Source organism: Antechinus flavipes, chromosome 4 (assembly GCF_016432865.1).
Source record: "Antechinus flavipes isolate AdamAnt ecotype Samford, QLD, Australia chromosome 4, AdamAnt_v2, whole genome shotgun sequence".
Classification (NCBI taxonomy): Eukaryota; Metazoa; Chordata; class Mammalia; order Dasyuromorphia; family Dasyuridae; genus Antechinus; species Antechinus flavipes.
In genome coordinates, this window is record NC_067401.1 from 82074753 (window position 1) to 82081533 (window position 6781).

Consider the following 6781-nt stretch of genomic DNA (forward strand, 5'->3'; position numbering starts at 1 on the left):
AGTGTTTTTCAAAACTTTAAAATGTTATGTCACTGTGAATTCTCAGTAACATTCATACTAAAAAGGTTAGGGATATTGTCAAGGAACAACTCAAAATAATTGAAAATACTGAACAATTTCCAAAATGCAATCTACCTCCTCTTCCTTCTATTCAACTATGAGATCAACTTACTGGGCCCGTAGAAGACACTAACAGAAGCTCCAATAGCTGATCTAACTATAAGTCATAGTCTGAACAATGGGCCTCCTTTATCCACTTGATTCTTCCTGAGTGGATTAGTAGACTAGAGTCTTTTCATTGGTTGCGAACTTACTTAAGAGGTTTTACCCATAATCAAGACTTGATGCAATCAGAATCACCCACAAATAAAAGCATCATGAATTCATTAAGATTCTTCATTCAGATTCTGGTGGTCATTGACAGTGGCAAAAATCTTTGGCTAGCACACACATCTCTGTCTTATGATTCATTTGATATTAATAATTTGAAGATATTCAAACAAAGTCATCTGTGTTGCTGCATCTGTCAGGGAATCTTTTGTTATCTTAATGTATGCATGGGAGGAGCCTTTGAAGCTGAATATTGCTTTACTGAATCAGTATCTTTTTATAATCAACAATAAACATAGTAGGATTTTGTGTTCTCTGGATCTTCTATAAATTGTGTGACTGTGGCAAGGCAAGAAACATTATTAAGCATTTAGTATGTTTTAAATACTGAGCTAAGTACTGAATACATAGACAGGCAAAATGAAAGCCCCTGTCTTCAAGGAGATTACATTCTAATGGGGGAAGATAACAAAGTGAGCTGAGAGGGGAAGTTTTTCAGAATGGGGAATGACAGGGAAATCTGGAGAGTCCAAGCCACAGCCAAAAAGGAAATGAAACATGGCATTCTCATTTTCAAAATGGAAGTCCCTGAAAGAAAATCACCAATAGATGAATATAAAATGATAATAATAATAACATTTATGTAACATCTACTCTTTTACCACACCCTATGCTAAACTCTTTATAAATATTATCTCATTTACTTCTTACAAAAACTCTGGGAGATAGGTGTTATTATTGTCCTAATTTTACAGTTAAATAAACTGAGGCAAGCAAAGCTTACTTGACTTCCCTAAGGTCACACATTTAGTAAATAAATGAAGTCAGTTTTAATTCAGGTCTTCGTGATTCTATGCCCAGCACTCTAAATACTGCATAAAGATAGTTTGTTTTTGAAAATTGTTTGTCAGACCAGAAGTAAATTGTACACAACAACAGCAAAATTGTCTGATGATCAACTATGATAGACTTGGACTTTTCAACAATTCAGTGATCCAAGATAATCCTAATAAACTCTGGTTGGGAGAAAATACTTCAAAAACTACTGTTCTTGCTGTCATTTGAATAAATGCTTCTGCTAATATTGGCTAGTGGTTAAGGAGAGGCACAATAGTGGAGACTTATAAGGTACTATTAGGAGGATCCTTACAGAGTAACTGCAAATATACTGAGAGTTGTAGGAGCTTCCCCTTTGGGGACCCCACCTGCTGGGCCAGTAAGAATTAGAGGAATGGATCTTAAAGGAGTAGTTACATTAGATTTCATGAAAATAGATGTCTCACTTTTTTCTCAACATTTTCATCTCCAGTTTGGGTTTTTTCTCTGTAGTTTTGGTCTATTCCAGCTGTTCTTCTGGATTTAATTTTCTTGAATGTCATTTTCCTATCCTCCTGTGCCACACAGTATATTAGATGTTAAGAGTCCAAACTATGGTGGTAAGCCTATCATTAATCAAATATAAACTCTTCTGTTTGACATTTGGTTTCCTTCACAATCTAACCCCACCCAACTCTACCTTTGCAGACATTCCATTTTACTCCCCTTTTAAACTCCCTGTGCTCCAGTCAAACTACTCTATTTTGCTAGTCTCACAAACTATATTGTTTATATGCCCTTTTATTAGTTATTCCACATGCTTAGAATATATTCCCTTCTTACCTCTACCTCTGAAAATCCTTTTTCTCCTTTAAGGTGGCCCAAGTTCCATTCCCTATTTGGGGCCCTACGTTAGCACTCTATCTGCTTGTACTTTCCCCCCAAATCAGCATGATCTGATTTTGCCTATACTTAGGTATGACCATGCGGTCTCCCTGATAGAATGTCAGATCTCCATAGGAAAAAGAAGGTTGTTATGAGTCATTTGACCACTTCTAAATAAGGAATCTTGGGCTTCATACCCAGTGTGGTTAGACTCTAGTCTTCTTCTCCCTGATATTATTTTAACTTGTATTCTATACTGGCACCCAATGACTTGCTATTTGTAAATTCCTTAAGAACAGGAGACATGTCTTCTCTTTCTGTTTTTTACTTCCTCCACCTCTCCCTTATTGGGTTATTGGCTTTAATAATCTATGTATGATATATACTCAATAATAATTATTGACTATTATGTTACCAATAGATCAAATTCATATTTTATTATATATAAAAAAATCAAACCTTTCCTTATAACAATCTTATAGGGAAAGTAGTACAAGTATTATTATTATGATTTTACAAAGGAGTAAAGTAAGACTCAGAGATTGTTAATGTAGCATCCAAGGTCATATAATAAGGGATGGAACCAAGGCTTGAATCTATTAGGCTTCTTTACTCTAGGTCAGTTATTCTTTCCACTAATATTTTGACAACTTCTTACCACTGCCCTAGTACCATTACAATATATTCCTATAAGTAATTCTTTTTTAAGAAGATTGATTGCTTTCAGGCCTTTGCAAAAATTCATATATTATAAACTCACTTGGCATATTTTGCATAAAGGTGATCTTTTTGCTATTGTTGCTCAGTTGTACAGTTGTGTCTAGCTCTTCATGTCTTCTGGGCCATAATACATCAACACTATCCATGGGGTTTTCTTGGCAAAGATACTGGAATGACTTGACATTTCCTTCTCCAATAGATTAAGACAAACAGAGCTTAAGTGTTTTGTCCAGGGTCATATGACTAATAAGAATCTAAGGCTTAATTTGAACTCAGGTATTCCTGACTTATGGCCCAAGGTTCTATCCACTGGAATATCTAGTTTTCTCTCTAGATGTTTTAGCCTCATCAAATGTGGCTTGTTACTTTCCCTCTCAGAGAAGTACCACAGCATTAAAAACCAAGAATTAGCCAGACTAAAATGACTAGGAATATAGTCCAAGAATTTCTACTAATTAAATAGGTGTTTCTTTCGATTCTGAAGTTCTACAGTTCCAAGTTTAAAAGGCAGGAACCTCTAGAGAAAGTGATAGGAACATTTTAGTGTTTGTCAGAGACTACTTAGCTATTGAACTATTTTCTCATGCTGAGTATAGTTGTCCCCTTCCCTCTCAGATATAATCTAAAGGTCTATCTGTCACCTAAGCATGAAGGACTCTCTGTTTATGACTCTCTACCTGAGATCCTCAGTCCAGGGTGCTCATTTTGGCCTGAAGTTTCAATTCACCTTCTGTGCCCTTCTAAGAAATTGAATATTCACTCCTCAAGTTGCATCAAGGTACCAGTTCCCTTCATTAACTCCTGGAGCTTTGAACTTTAGTAGCTAATGTATGACGTTCCTCAGCCCTATGAATTTAGAAAACTTTTGAAATTCTATGTTGTTCTTATCTTTTTATATATTTTAGGCTTTATTTTTGTAGAGAAAACAGCTCACCTTACTGCAAGGAGAGAAAGGAAAAGAGTCTACATCCCTAAGGAAATCCTCTTAGCCCCTCTAAATGTATTTTCTGTCCCAGCCCCAGACAACTCTCTTAAAGGACCATCTTCTGCAGGAAGGTTGAAGACTCCCAAATAGAAACAGGGTTCTTGGAAATCCTTCTGAGTTTCAGGTTAAAGTTCCCTTTAAAGAGAACAATAAGACCAGACCCAAAGATAGCACAGAACTCCTAGGATAATGCTGTTTCCTCATACCTAGAACTCACATGTCTCAAGATAAAGCTAGCTAAGAATTCAAAAATCATTGTTCCAAACTATCAGCCTTTTTCCTTGTCAATTGTTTGGAATCTGAATAGGAAGTTAGTGGAAAGCCTCTTCCCTCACCTCCAAAGGATACTACACTATTATCATACAAGACTAATTTGTGGGCAGAGAGAAGGAATCAGGTGAACCTGATTGATGTCCTATTAAAACAGAAATTGTTTATTTTTCTGTTACTGTTTAGTATTCCCCAACTATCTTCTCTTTTGAAAATAAAGGGAAAAAATGGTTGGTGTCAGACTCATTCCTAACAAGTTATTGACAGGAATCATTCCTAACAAGTTATTAACATGTTCAAAACAGAAATCAGTATTTTCCCCCATAGTTGTCTTTTTCAATTCCCTATTACTTCCCTATTACTTTTGAAGGCATCATAATCCTTCCACTTACCCAGATTCACAATCTCAGTGTCATCCTTAAGTACCCTTTGGATCTCTCCTCATATTAGGTACCACATTTTGTTATTTTTTCCTCTACAACATCTCATATATGTTTTCTCCTCACTACTCACTGTCCCATGTGTTTGCACTTTGCCTGTAATTTTCTTCTGGAATGCTCCTAACCCTCCACCTCTTAGAATTCCTGGTTTCTTTTTAAAAGGAAATTTAAGAATGGTGGCTCAAGTGCCATTTTCTTTTTGATTCCCTCCCCACCTCTTTACTAAAACTATCTTCCACCTACTCCATATTTATCCAGCAAGGTCAATCAAGCTAATCACTGAGTGCCTCAACCCTCTCTAAAGCTGGATTTGAATCCAGATCTTCCTGACTCCAGACTCATCATTTTATCTACTAAGCTACTTAGCTGCTTCAATTAGCCCAAGCAGGGCTTAATAAATGTTTGCTGATTGATCTGGCTCCTCTGTCCCTGTTTGGTTATTTCTCTAACTAAATTCAAAACCAAATGTGAAGACCAAGACCTAGTTAGAATTCTAGAGTCCCTCTAAGTGTCTCATAAGGTCATGAAATCTCTAATATATCTCTACCATTCAAAACTCCAGCTGTTCAATGAAGGAATTTTGAAATCCTGGCCCTGACACTTATTGCTCGATGACTAATATCACTTTCTACATCTGTAAAAATGAAGGGACTCTTATCCTGTGAATCTATGAACCAAAATCCTGTATGGAAGTCATTCAAAGAGGAGCTCTTGATATCTTTTATTCATCTCTCTTCAAGTAAATAGGAGGCTTTTCATATAGGTTTAAGATAATTAAAAACAAAATGTCCAACATACAGATTATAGGTTTGAATCTGTACTCTTCCAATGTAGAATCCCATGCTATTTTTCTCTCTGATCAAAGTTCCATTTGCTCTATTCTCATGTCCCCAGAATTAAAATCATAGAATTTTAAGATTGGAAAGATTCTCATATGAAAAAAATCTGTAAATGTAATGTGTTTTGCAAACCTAAAAGCACCACCTAAATACTATTATTATCATTGCCTAATCTATATTATCTAGTTTACAATCTCTCTAACCCATACCTTAAAGAAATTTTTACTTTAGTATACACACACACACACACACATACACACACATACTAACAAGCAGTCATTCAGTTTTTAGTTAAAGACCTCCAACTGGGAGACTTCACTATCCCTCAAGAGAAACTGTTAGAATGATTTTATTAGGGGGTAGCTAGATGGCACAGTAGATAGAGCACCAGCCCTGAAGTCAGGAAGACCTCAGTTCAAATCTGGCTCAGACACTTAATATGTCCTAGCTGTGTGACCCTGGCAAGTCACTTAACCCCAATTGCCTCAACAAAAAAAAAAAAGAAAGAAAGAAAGAAAGAAAGAAAAAAAAGAAAGAACAGCGCTGTTAGGTTTTTTTTTCCCCTGACATCATACTTAAATTTGCCTCATTGTAATTTTTCTCAGATCCATTTGTGGAGTCTCATCCAATAATAGTTTTTAAAAAATATATAACTTATAAGTTTCAACATTAAATATTTTATTTCTTTTTGCTTTTAAGTTCTAACTGCAGTCATCTGATAACAGTAATTATCCTTCACTGTTTGTAGTTTTTTCCCCCTAAGGGCTGTTCTACTTTACTGCCTCTACTCTTTATGCTATACCTTACTTAATTTCATTATCCCTAGTAATTAAATATAAATATACATGTATGTATATATGTGTATAAATGAGATTTTTTTTTTTTTTTTGGTCTGGGCTTGTGTGAAAAACTTGCTTCACCAATGAAGACCAGCAATTTTTATGTAAATTGGTTAAGGACACTAAGAAGTTAAGTGACTTATCTACGGTCACACAGCTGTAACAGAAGAATGGAAAAGTAAGGTCTGATATTCTAACTTTCATTTATCATTATCAGTATCATTTTAACATCACTGATCTATTAGAAATCTGGCTTTTAGAAGATTAATTTTCTTGAGACTCAGGTTACAGATTCTTTTCGTAAATAGCCATTTGATATAATAACTTTTCTAGAGTCAAGGATGAGCCAGATTTTTTTAATTTCAATTAATCATTGAACTACCTAGCAAGAATAACTTTCTCCCAGTCTTGATCCAGCTTCCTCTAAGACTGATTTGATATTCCTTAATGTGCAGACCAGTCTTTTAGGAGTCTAGAAACAATTTGAAAGTCATCCAAAGATTATATTATCTAAGAAGCCATTAGCTGACATAATAATTTGAAGAGATTCCCATGCCAGATTTGCAGTGGTTCAGCCAATATTTGATCTATAGGAAATCTGAATCTTAAGAACTGCCTGACCCCAGTCCTTTCCTTCAGGAATAATTTCTTGAACCA